Genomic DNA, 13,289 nt, shown 5'->3' with positions numbered 1-13,289 from the left:
AGGTAAGATTTGCGTACAATACACCCTTGTGATGGGATTCTTTTTCGAACATCACACATAGTGGTAGCTTTAGTACACCGGACTGTCCTTTTTTTTTTTGTCTTGCCTACGCATTGTAATACTTGCATGAAAATGTGATTATAAAGGTCTATTTTGAAAGTCACATACTTTTTTTCTGGAGTTTTTTTAATTTCTGAATGTTGAAGGTGACCAAATAGTGATTAGATTTGTTATGTTATATCGAACGGACATGATGTTGATTCATCTTACCGAATATGGCCTTAGATAGAAGGTTATAGAGTACTTTAATCAGATTTGGGTAAAGGTTTATTAGATAATTAAGCTAGCATTGTGTTTATCTTTTGTTCTATATTACTACTACTATTAACATTATTATTGTTTGGATGATTCGTATGTGTGCAAATGCAAAGCTATATTGACTTTATATTGTCAATCTCCCATCCTTTGCTTTCTGTTGAATGTTTAGTTTTGTTGATCTGTTTTAATTTTGTATTAGGTGTATCTCTGTGAACATATATATGCATTGTTAACTATTAGTTTCTGCATGTAAATTTTATATGCTGAGTTTTAGAAGAGTAATTGTGCTGATATTTCAATTATTCATATTATTTTGTTGTAGATCAAGTGATAGATGAATATTTGGTTGGGCTCTGTAGCGGTTAGGTTTAGTCTTATTATTTTAATACTTCGATTATTGTATTATTTTTTTGTAGTTTTTCTTCTATTATTATATATTATTTGTTTTGCTTAATACATGCGATAGATGAATTTTCGATCGAATTTTTACCTAAAGTTTATGTTTAATGCTATTATTATGATATCTCAAATCTCGATTATGCGTTATTTTGTTGTAGTTTATTAGTGATGTATGAGTATTCAGTTAGAATTGGAGACAATCAAGACAGGCCAAACTAAATCAATTATAATGTGAAAATTCTTGGATAAAAAAGTTTGAATTGAGGTAGGTAAGTAGGTACTTTATATTTGTTGTTAATCCACCAAAGATAGAATATAATTCATAGGAAATAGTATGCAAAGACAAACTTGAAAATAATAATTAAAGAATATTGAAATCTTAGAAAATTGAGTGGAACTATAATGCTTTTGGATTCCTTTCTTTGCTTTGCATGAAAGTTTCTCAAGTCTAAAGTTAGCCACAGTTCCTCCTTATTTCTCATTATAATACTCTATTAATGGTTGTCTAAAATTTCAGAAATTATATAAAAAATATACTATTAATTAATTATAGTTTTTTTTTTGTTATGAAGTTTTGTGAGATGATTTTTATATGTATATAGGAGGTTCTAATTAATTGATGCACCACACGTATATTAACATTAAAAAAATATATACTTTTGTCATTTAAATCATGAATTTAATGTTTCATATATTGCGACTTCAACTGTAATTTATTTGTTTTTGTATTCAAGTCATTCACCATAGAGACATCAAAGGTAGTTGACTTATCCATATTAATTAGTAGAACTATAATACCCTAAAAGACAGAGTGAAAATTTTTCAGACAATTTTAAAAGATCATATTATCTCCATTTTAATTTATTTGTCTAATTTTGACCAGGCACCCCTAACATACTAATGATTTATATCTAAATTGCCCTCAATTTTGATAAAAATATAGAATTTCGAGAATAAAAATAACACTTCATAAAATAAAGTGCTTCTACAAGTAGGAAAGAAATATAATGACTAAGTTCTTCTTTAATTTAACTAATTTTTTTATCTTCAAAGTTTTACATTATCTTTTTAAAAATTTCGTACTTAATAAAATGACTTACTGACGTACACACGAGAATTTATTTTGTATATATGTTTATTTTGAATTAACGCTCGATATTTATTTTGTATATATATTTATTTTTAATTAATGCTTGATACACGTGCAACGCGTGAAATCTCTTAAAAAAGTGTTTTGAACTTTTTATCCTTCATTAAAAGTCTCTACAATAGACAAAATTGTCTTTTCACCTTTTTTAAAAAAATAAATTTATTATTTAATCAAATTAAGGACTCCTAAAAATATATGAATATGAATTAAACACTCCTAAAATATATGGGATAGAAATTAAGGACTTTTGAAATATATGGAAAGAAATAATCAATAGAATATATATATGGAATCCTAATAAAATAAATATACTAAATTCTGATTATTAAATTTTTTTAAAATCAGGTGATCCAAAATAGAGATTCAGATTCTCTTTTTATTATTTGTAAAAACTCTTATAATCATATAAATACTATAATATATTTTAAGAGCATAAGTTCCTAAATTATTATTTATTCTTAAATTACTATATCTATCCAAATCACGTTACAATGCTTACTTACAAAATTTTATTTTTTTTATTTACGTAATGTTTTTTTCTAAATAGAGTCTATTTGTCATTTTCTTTAAAAGAAAAATCATGTTTTAGCTTTTTCTTTTTTTTTTTAGATGTTGGAATCTATAATATTTACCTTTTTAATTCCTTTTTGGTTAATACAATATTATTTTTTTAATTCCTTTTTGGTTTAGACAATATTTACTTTTTTTAATTCCTTTTTGGTTTAGGATCTCCTATATATAAAAAAAATATTATTGCACAATCTCATTCATGAACTTTATCACTTTTGTATTTCTAGATTTTCTTTTTTTTTTACGATTTTTTTATAGTAGATCTTAATGTTTGTCTTATTACTTTCTCTTATGTTTTCCACCATAAATATATTATTCATATTCTTTATCAAAATTGCAGATTCCTGAAGTGAATTTGTCCAGAGGTATTTTTCTAAAATTTTAGATTGATTTTGAAATTTACAATAATAAATGATGTATTTTTTGATAAATAATTATAAATTGAGAAATTTCTTTGTGAATTTTGTTTATAGTATTTCATATACAATTAGTGATTTGAAATTGAATTATTTATAATTTTGGATAGATTATTTAGATCGTTGCATTTTATCACAAGAAATTGGTTGGTCATTCAGAATTCATGATAATTAGTAATGAAATTGACTTATTTATAATTTTGGATAAATTATTTGGATCGTCGCATTTCATTACGAAAATTTGATAGGTCATTCTGAATGCATAATAATTAATTATCTTATTAACTAAAGATTTTCTTATCTATGCTTTATGGTTAAAAAACTACGTGTACTACGTTCTGAGGATTATTCACGGAATTTATATTTTAGGAGATTTGATTTTTATTTATTAATTGTGTGGCTTGTAACTTGACTTTTTATAGCGTTTTTTCTTAATTGATTTCTTCTCTTAAATAGCGAATTCCATCCAACAATATAAATATAGTATAATAATTGTTTCGAACCTTCATAGAGGATTTTGACAATTTAAATAGAGATCATTAGGATGTTAATTGTTATTTTTCTAATAGATCTTATTTGCTTTTTTGTAGTTAGATGCTTCAAGTTAATCGATCACTAAAATAAGGCATGATAATGGTTATTTAGTTGGTTTCATATTGTTTCTTAATTTTGAATATCGTGAATTTTTTTCATGTATTTTCATCTAAATTTTTTTTGAAAATTTTGTACTAATTGTGACTTAATCTTATTTTTTTAATTGGATTTTAAAAAGAAATGTTTAGAATTTTGAAATCAACTAAAAAAAGTTATTAAATCTTAATCAGCTAAAATGCACTACAAATGTGAACCTTAAGGAGTAGTACTATTTTAAAACTCTATAAGGCATGAAGCCTAAAAAAAACTCTCAAAAAAAGAATATTTGTTGGCTCAATTAGTGGTAGGTGTAAAGGAAATAACACAAAGAAATGTCTTCCTGTATACATACATACTCCAGCACACAAATATCTTATTTCTTTATCATACAAAAAAATACACGAATTCAATTGTTTATTTTTACCTTTTTTTTTTAGTTCATTTCAATATCTTTATTTAAAATACTCTATTTCTAAATTTTCATACAATATATTTAAAACTACAAGATTAAAGTATATTTTAATATATCTCACATATCTATAATAATTAAAAGAGACATTAGAAAATGTATGGTGAATTATCATGTTCTTCACATTTTTTGTCTTAAAATTAATGTTGATTTTTAAATTTTTAACTTAATAATATAACGTACACACAATAATTTATTCTTTTGATATTCATTTATTGTTAATTAACTATATACACATGCAAAGCACGTACACATAAACTAGTATATTAAAAGTGTGAATACCCTTAAAAAAGTGACATATAATATATTAAAATTGTGAAGATCCTTAAAAAAGTGATTTGGACTTTTTGCATTTCATTAAAATTCTACACTTTAGACAAAAATGTCTTTTTACTATTTTTCTTCAATTATTATATTATTATATTATAATATTTAAATTAAGGATTTCTATAACATATGGTAAAAGGAAATATCCTTCAAAAAAAAATTCCTTAAAAAACACAAAAACCAACAATTACCTTAAAGTTTCAAAAAAAAAAAAGTTATTTAAATTTTTTAAATAAAAAAAAATGAAACCACGTTATTAAATTTGTGAGTAAAAAAATTTCAATTTCCACAATAATATAATAACATCCACAATATAAAATTTATTGGCAGAGATATTCTGATAACTGTTTTTTTATGAGCTCTAAAGTTGTCATCTACAATTACAAAAGGTTAGGCTTAATTGTATTGTTCTAATATTTCAATTATCGTATTATTTTGTTGTAATTTATGTTATGTTCAAGTCTATGTTGTAGATGAATGTTTGGTTGGATTTTAAAAATTTTGCATTAAGGTTATGTTTGATGATATTGTTGGAATATTCTCGAATGCAGTAGTTTATGTTCTGTTATTATTTGTTGTTTTTTCAGGTGATAGATTAACGTGTGATCGGACTTTGAAGATTTTTCTTAAGGTTACAATTTAATCGCATTGTTATGATATCTCGATCATCGTATTGGTTTATTGAGTTTATAGTGGTAGATGAATGTTTGGTCAGACTTTGAACAATTTTTGTGTAAAGGTTAGATTTAATCAATTTATTTTGTTGTAGTTTCTGATCTATTACTATATGTTGTTTTTGTTATTATCCGTCATAGGAGATGATCCGGATATTAATAATTCACATAGGGCTTGCCATGAAGCACACGTGCAAAGTACGTACATTTGACTAGTGTTTTTATATATATATATGTGTGCGTGTGTTTTTTCGTACTGATGAAATATGGAACTTTTATTGCATTATTCAAGATTCTTAAATTGTCTAAATTAGTAATATCAAATTTTAGTATCATTTCGTTATGTTACTTTAGCTTTTAAAGAAATTCGAAGTATAAATATTCACACATTATCTCTACCATCTTTTTGTAAATCTTTTTCTGTTGTAATAATTTAATTAGTTTTCCTCATACAAGATTTTTCATGTAATTGAAAGTAGATCATAGTAACAACGCTAAATTGTGATTTTGAATTCTTTTATGTATTATATACAACAAGCAACTAAAATTTCCTATATTTTATTCTCAGTGTAGAATTTGTAATTTAATGTAAATCATAAATCTATATGAAAAATTTAATTGAGTTTTTAATTTCGTCTCTCACGCAATTGCTGGTTCGGTTTGTTGAAAAGCAGGAAAGGGTATATTAAAATTGGACTCGTTTCGTTGTTGGAAGTCGAAATATATCGAAGTTGGACTAGTTTTGTCGTTGGCTCTGATTCGAGGTTCTTCGGCACGGATTTAATCGGAATAATACATCAATTTTGAAAGCGGCATTAAGGTCCAATTCTATCTTCTCTCCCTTTATTTTTTACATAATAGTGAATGATTTGTGTGTTTGGTATGTTTGAATCTTGATTGTGTATTGGTTGATGTTGGATTTGAACGTTGAAAACTTGAATTAGTAGTCGGAGAATTGATTAATTATTTTGAGAATGAATTCGGGGTGAGGATTGAAAATTTGATAAAAATAGGTGAATGTTGATTATTTTTTATGCATTGTTGGACATTGTTGAAATCGATAGTATCATTGTTTTAGGTTGTTAAATGGGTAGACAAAGGTTCAGTCGGGTAGGCAAAATCTAGGAATTATGGAATGTTGAATGCTTGAAACATGTGTTGAATGACTTGGTTTTATTGCTTTTGGATCAAATGTATTATCTGGCCGGGGAATGCCCTGAGGTATTTGTGTTTACTCACCGGGGAATGCCCCGAGGTATTTTGTACTCGAAAGATGTCCATGACGAAGGCTCGAGGCATCGAGTAAAGCATTGGAGCGTAGTTTAGGATTACTGTAGGTTTACATTTCAGTACCTTTTATTTCGGGTTTGTAATAATTGGACTGGACATTAACTTTTGTATTTTCGTTTGTTTGGTTTGGCTGTTTTTATGTGTTTTATGGTTTATACATTCTTAGTATCAAAATTAGCCAATACGCTCCACCAAGCGACCGTGGTCGAATCACAGGATCGAGGGGTTCCTAACACCTTTCCCTCGATCAACAGAATTCCTTAACCAGAATCTTTGTTCGCAAATCAGTTTTAAAGAGTCAAATCGTTTTGAAAAGGATTTTCCAAAGGTGACTGGGCACATCGAATTATGCCAAGTGGGGACTCTGAGTTTTGAATGTAAAAATAATTCTTTTTCGAAACAAATTCTTCATTTTCGTCACTTCATAATGAAAACCCTTTTTAAACATAAAATCACTCTTTTTGGTTAAAAAAAAGGGGGTGTGTGACAAAGGCTAATAGGTTGTACTGATTCCTGTTGGCATCTCTTATGATACATGAAAAATGTAATTACCAACTCGTAACCGAGAAATGCCCTTTTAAAAAGCTGATAGTCCAAATTACTAGCTTCATTAAGTAAATCTAAAGCTCAGTTGTGAATAAGTAGACTGTTCAAGTTAAGTTATCAACAATTCTCGGTGTTGTAGTAGGAGGGCAAGGGATCAGAAAGTTAATACTATACTGTTTATACATATCTAAAATCATTATTTGTATATGTATATACATTAGATGTTAACCGCTTCGACTTTTTAGTGCATTTACTTGTTCGTATTTTGAAACAGCCTTTCTACTTCATCAGAGGTAGAGGTATGGACTGCGTACATCTTACCCACCCAGACCCCACTAAGTGGGAATACACTGGGTTTGTTGTTGTTGTTGTTGTTACTTGTTCGTATTTTGAACCCCTCAATGAAAGTCACGATTCTCAATCAAGATAATCATACCATGGAGATGTGTTAATAGTACGTAAGTACTTTGAACTTCACAGTTAGTGGATCAGACTTATGATTTCCCTTTCAAAGTTCATGATCTCCCTACTTATTTCTAATTGCTAATATTATTCATTAGTTTACTCTATCATATGTTGTTATTAGTTTGCACCTTCCCCTCCCATAATGAAACAGAGGCTGCCATAATGAATCAACGGCTTCCTGTGAACGCCATCAAAACAGAAACTACAGACTGGACTTGTAAGGCTCAGGTGGTCGGCAAGTTTTGGACTCGTGAGAAAAAGCTTAGAGGTAACAAGAGCGTCCATCTGTTGTTTGCTATTGTACTTTACTTCCCTTTTAGCTGAGCTCTATAGTTACTCAGAACATTTACATTAAATAACTTGTGAAAATAAGTGACAAATGTTGTACAGAGATGCAAAATATGCATGTCTAAAATTGAGATTGTAAGCCATTCCCACATCTGCTTTTAAGTTAGCTACTCAGGGAAAATTTATTTGAGATATGTATACTTGCAAAGAATTATGTTTTCCCTCCAATATTTATAGCATCTCAATCTCAAAAAGGCGGTAAATTACAATCAAAATTAAATTTGCCTCCCTTTTTCGTAGCCTCTCAGACTCAACCGGTAAATAGAGCACCCCTTTATTATTGCTTTCTCTTCTATGGTGATTATCATACAATCTAACATGCAAAATTATGATCAGCTTATGTAGGTGTTCTAGCCTGGACAAAATGATTCTAGCAGTCATCATTTGATATTTTTCTTTTTGTTTTCTTAATATGTAGGTAACAACTTTATTAGATGATTGAAAGTTTGTTGTTGTTTTTTTGATAGAACTAAACATGTTATGTTGGCTACTGTATTTGGATCTAGGCTTGAAGTTCAACAGTGTGGATTGTGCTTTTGCTGAAAAGCACTACACGGACTTGTCTGCAAAGCCTTTCTTCCATGAGTTTGTTGAATCCATTGTTTCTGGTCCTGTTGTTGTGATGGTATGGGCGAGCAAGGGTGTAGTTACTACTGGTAGAAAGATAATTGGAGCAACAAATCCATTGGAGTCTGCTGCTGGCCGGTACCATCCATGGTCATTATGCTATTGACGTTGGGAGGTAAAACATCTTACATCCAGCATGCATTTTCTCTCATGCCAACGTGCCAATACTTAGGACTAAATATGTGTTCCAAAGCACTTAACCCCAAGTTAAAACCTTTTGTAAGTTGCAACTTATCTGCTCAATCATGTAACTTATAATACCCCTAGCACAAAGTTAACTTGAAAGTGTTTGTACCAATTGAGTTCCGAGCTAAGTTAAGTTTTCTCTGTGACTTTTGCGAAGCTCTATTTTTTTCCCGAGATTTTAAGATTAAAGTAGCTTCATTAGAGAGGTAAGTCAGAGTGTGTTTCATCCGTTACTCCTATGGAGATTTATCCTTAAAAATTTTCTTCCCTTTTACATTTTAGTAGCTTCATTTAAGAAGTAGATGCCTCTTATTTTAAGATTTCATTATCCTTTCCACTAATTAACAATAACAGGTTTCGACCCAAAAAAAAGACCATAAATTTTTTAATTCAAGAAAAGAGCGATAACCAGTTTCAATAGATGCATAAATATAACCATATGTTGTTGAGAGACTGTTCATAAAGGTATGTTTCATTTCATTGTCAGGTGGTGTGATCGTTTAGAAAAACCTATTTACCAATTTCACCATAATATACAAAACATTACACTGGTCACTGGGTATGTTGTCGTTGAAATGTATAGTTGTACATGCTCAAAGAAACCATATGTCTTCTGAGAAGTCTATGAACAAGAGCGAAGATAATTTCCTCAGAGAAGGAAAATTCTTCAACTTGTGACACCAAGACACCAGCTATACTATGCCCCAGTGTATATTCTTCATACTTCCAAGTTCCTTCGTGCTATTGTCCTACTATTAAAAATTATGACTGATCTTATTTTATATCACAGGGCTAGAAGTGTTACAAATGCCATTTTTCAAATAGAGATCAAGAGAACTGCTAAACTAAAGATTAGCAATTGGAGTTGGTTCAGCAGGGACATTATCCACCCAGTCATATGACTTGATGTGCATATCTCCAAAAAGAAACTTACTAAAAACCGTCATTCCAGGGTGATCATGTAGTGGAATGACAGCTGATGGGGGCAGGCAGAAGATATACCAATCTGCCAAAGAAACAAAAGACTTTATAAGCCTCAAAAAGAAGACACTGAAGAGAAGAACATACAGAGCTCATTCATTAATGCATGAAATGGCGTTGCACAGACTCATTTTTATTCTACTATACACGTTCGTTGGGCCCGTGCATCGCACGGGCATACCTATCTAGTTATTATAATGAAAAATGCAAAAATAAAGTAAAAATTATGTATATGTATATCATACTACTAAAAGTTCATATTCAACTCAACCACTCTTCAATCCTTATAAGCTATATATATATATGATTTAACCATCAATTAATATGCTTTCTAATGATTCAGTGTGTCATGGCTCTTCGAATGATAAAAAAAAGTATAATCAGATGTCAAAAATAAAATATTAAAAAGAGTACGAGCAGCTCTACATACGCAAATTATTTTAATAGACTGTCATACTAAGTTTGTGTCTACATTTGTGATATGAAGCCATGTTTATTAAATTTTTTTGAGGAGATTTTAGTTAGATATTCATTAAGATCTCATTGAAGAGTTTCGAAGCTCAAATTTTAAAATTCGACTTATCACAAATATGAATTATTTCGAGCAAATAATATGTTAGAAGAATTAGAACATCGAGCGTAGCTCATATCACAGATTGGAGTATTTTAGGAGAGATTTGAGTTGGTCGACACAAAAAAAATCCAACTTGTTGACGAAGCTCAACTGCTACAATGTATATACATCTTTGTTACATAGTTATGCATTATATATATATATATATATATATATATATATATATATATATATATATATGATTACATATTATTTATATAATATAGATACAATACATATACATGCGGCTATTTTAGCTGAAACTAATAGTGTTTCGCTGTACATTTGTGTTTGAGATGGTTTGGACATGTAAAAAGAAAATATTTGAATGTACTAGAGCAGAGGTGTGAGACACTGATTAGATAATTTCATGAGAGTTAGGGTAAACGGAATAAGTATCGAAGGAGAGATGACTAGAGATGATGTGGTATGATTTCAGTTTATTAAGGACTTGATCTTAGATAGAAGACCGTGGAGGACACATATTATGATGTGAGGCTAGTAGATGGTAATACACTGCTTGTTATCTGTCCTTACTAGCAGTTATAATACTGCTCGTGTAGTTTATGATTCATCGATTTCTATTGTTATTTGTTGTTTAGTCCTTTGATCATTGATCATAATTACTATTTTTATTGCAGTATCCTTTTGTACTTTGATTACTCTTTCTCTTGAGCCGAGGATATTATAAAAATTATCTGTCTACCTTTTTGGACATTATTTCATAAAATTATAGGAGTACTAAATATTGTTAGAAAAGATATGTCTGCCTATGTGTTTCACCATATATGGTATATACAATGCCAGACAATTTTATGATAGCAAATAGTAAGGGACACTTAGCTTTCTGAAAAAGCAAGAGTCATTTGTGAATAGTAAAGGTCAAATGTGAATAGTAAAGATCATTTACTAAGTAGAGAATTCATTATATAAGGAGTTCATTGTCATTTGGTTGAAGTAAGGTTTCGAGAACGACTACTCTCTCCACTACTCTTTCTCTCTCGTAATATATACTTTGGTTACTATTAGTCAATTTCATAACACGTCACGAGCTCCCTTATAAGGTACGTATTATGTAACTATTTATTTTCAGACTCCAAACACACACAAAAATATAAATTGCTAAAGGAAACAAACTTTTGATAATAATCTATTAACAATATATGATTCTATTTAGATTTATTTGAGATGGTTATCTTATTTTGAAAATATCATTATATCTAACTTATTAATCTTTTTATGATAGTTTCACTATGTTAAATTTATCGAAACTTGAGTTTGTGGCACTCGACATTATCGGAAAAAATTATTTATCATGGGTCCTTAATGCTGAAATTTACCTTGACGCTAGAGGTCATGGGGATACTATTAAACAAGAAAATAACTCATCAGGTCAAGATAAGGCAAAAGTTATGATTTTTCTTCGCCATCACCTCCACGAAGGATTAAAAACTGAATATTTAACTGTGAAAGATCCACTTGAATTATGGACCAACTTGAAGGATCGATATCACCACCTTAAATTGACGGTATTACCAAAAGTAAAATATGACTGGATACACCTTCGGTTTCAAGATTTTAAAACTGTAGTTGAGTATAATTCTGCTATTCATAAAGTAAGTTAATATTACGATTATGTGGAGAAACCATCACTAATGAGGACTTACTAGAGAAAACTTTTTCCACTTTTCATGCTTCTAATGTATTGCTACAACAACAATATCGTGAAAAGGGATTTAAGAAATATTTTGAATTAATTACATGCCTACTTGTGGCAGAGTAGAATAATACTTTGTTACTGAAAAATCATGAAGCTCGTCCTACTGGATCTGCTCCATTCCCTGAAGAGAATGTTGTAGCAGTGCAAGATCAGCCTGAAATAAGGCAAAATTATTATCGCGATCGTGGTCGAGGTCATGGCCGCAGACGTGGGCGAGGACGTGGCAGAGGAAGAAATAATTATCGTCATAGTGGTGAAAGTAAACAAGAGAATAATAAAGGTTCTCAAAATAATCCTTCAAAGGGTAAAGTTAATAATTGCCACCGATGTGGTATGAAAGGTTATTGGGCACGTGTTAGTCGTACGCCTGATCATTTTGTCAAATTTTATCAAGCTTCCCTTAAAAGAAAAGAAAATGATGTGGAAGTACACTTGAACTTTCGAGGTAATGATGATGAAGCAAGTCCATCAAATACATATGATGATGTTGAGACAAATCTTGCTTACAATAATGATGACTTTAAGAGCCTCTCAGATATTATCCATTTGAAAGCTGAAGATTTCTATGAGGACATTGATTGAAGAACTGATCACTTTAGTTAAGAATAAATTATAAAGAAAGTTATTAATTTTTTTTGTTTGTAATTATGTTTTCTATTTTATTAAAGTACCGTGTGTTTCTAATTTCTATATTTCTTATGTTAGTTTTTCAAATTTTTTATAGTATGCTTTTTTTATTTGAAGAATATGGAAATTCCTCAATCATCAATTGGATCCAAAATAAGTTACAATGATATATGTCTTATAGATAGTGCTACCACGCATACTATTCTAAAAGATAAGAAATATTTTTCTTATTTGGTGATGAATGAAGCCAATGTTAATTCTATATGTGGTAGTGCAAGATTAATTGAAGACTCCAGAAAAACTAACTTATTACTTCCCGGAGAAACAAATTTGATGATTGATGAAGCATTATATTGTAGTAAGTCTCAAAGGAACTTTTTAGGTTTCAAAGACATTCGCCAAAATGGCTATCATATTGAGACTACCAATGATGGAAAAATTGAATATCTTTATATTCCTATAATAAATTCGGGTAATAAATATATACTTGAAAAATTACCTGCTCTTTCTTCCAGCTTATACTATACAAGTATTAGTACTGTTGAAACACATGCCATAATAAATCAGAAGTTTACTAATTCAAATAATTTTATTATCTGACATGACCGGTTGGTCCATTCCGGTTCCAATATGATGCGCAAAATAACTGAGAATTCATATGGACACTCATTGAAGAACCAGAAGATTCTTCAATTTAAGGAATTCTCTTGTGCTGTATGTTCTCAAGGCAAATTAATTAATAGATCATCAATAATGAAAGTGGGAATTGAATCCCCTGCATTTCTGGAACATATACAGGGTGATATATGTGGGCCCATTCACCCTCCATGTGGACCATTTAAGTATTATATGATTTTAAATAGATACATCTACAAGATGGTCACATGTGTGTTTATTATCAACTCGTAATTTGATATTTGCGAGATTAAT

The 13,289-nt window shown here is 29.5% G+C and overlaps 2 long non-coding RNA genes across 3 annotated transcripts; both read left to right on the top strand.

Annotated features, from left to right (window-relative positions):
- Positions 1-6,679: 6,679 nt before the first annotated feature.
- Positions 6,680-9,613, top strand: LOC124896979. Its single transcript, XR_007053359.1, has 3 exons — positions 6,680-7,525; positions 8,112-8,347; positions 9,209-9,613. It is a non-coding gene; the product is annotated as an uncharacterized LOC124896979 (long non-coding RNA).
- A 1,361-nt stretch (positions 9,614-10,974) lies between these two features.
- Positions 10,975-12,420, top strand: LOC124896978. 2 transcript variants are annotated; one of them, XR_007053357.1, is made up of 2 exons: positions 10,975-11,076; positions 11,791-12,420. It is a non-coding gene; the product is annotated as an uncharacterized LOC124896978 (long non-coding RNA). The 2 variants fall into 2 exon arrangements; XR_007053358.1 differs by having other exon boundaries at positions 10,976-11,076; positions 11,796-12,420.
- Positions 12,421-13,289: the final 869 nt, after the last annotated feature.

Source organism: Capsicum annuum, chromosome 3 (assembly GCF_002878395.1).
Source record: "Capsicum annuum cultivar UCD-10X-F1 chromosome 3, UCD10Xv1.1, whole genome shotgun sequence".
Taxonomy (NCBI): Eukaryota; Viridiplantae; Streptophyta; class Magnoliopsida; order Solanales; family Solanaceae; genus Capsicum; species Capsicum annuum.
Note: the sequence above shows the minus strand (reverse complement) of the source record. Positions and strands in the feature narration are given on the sequence as shown.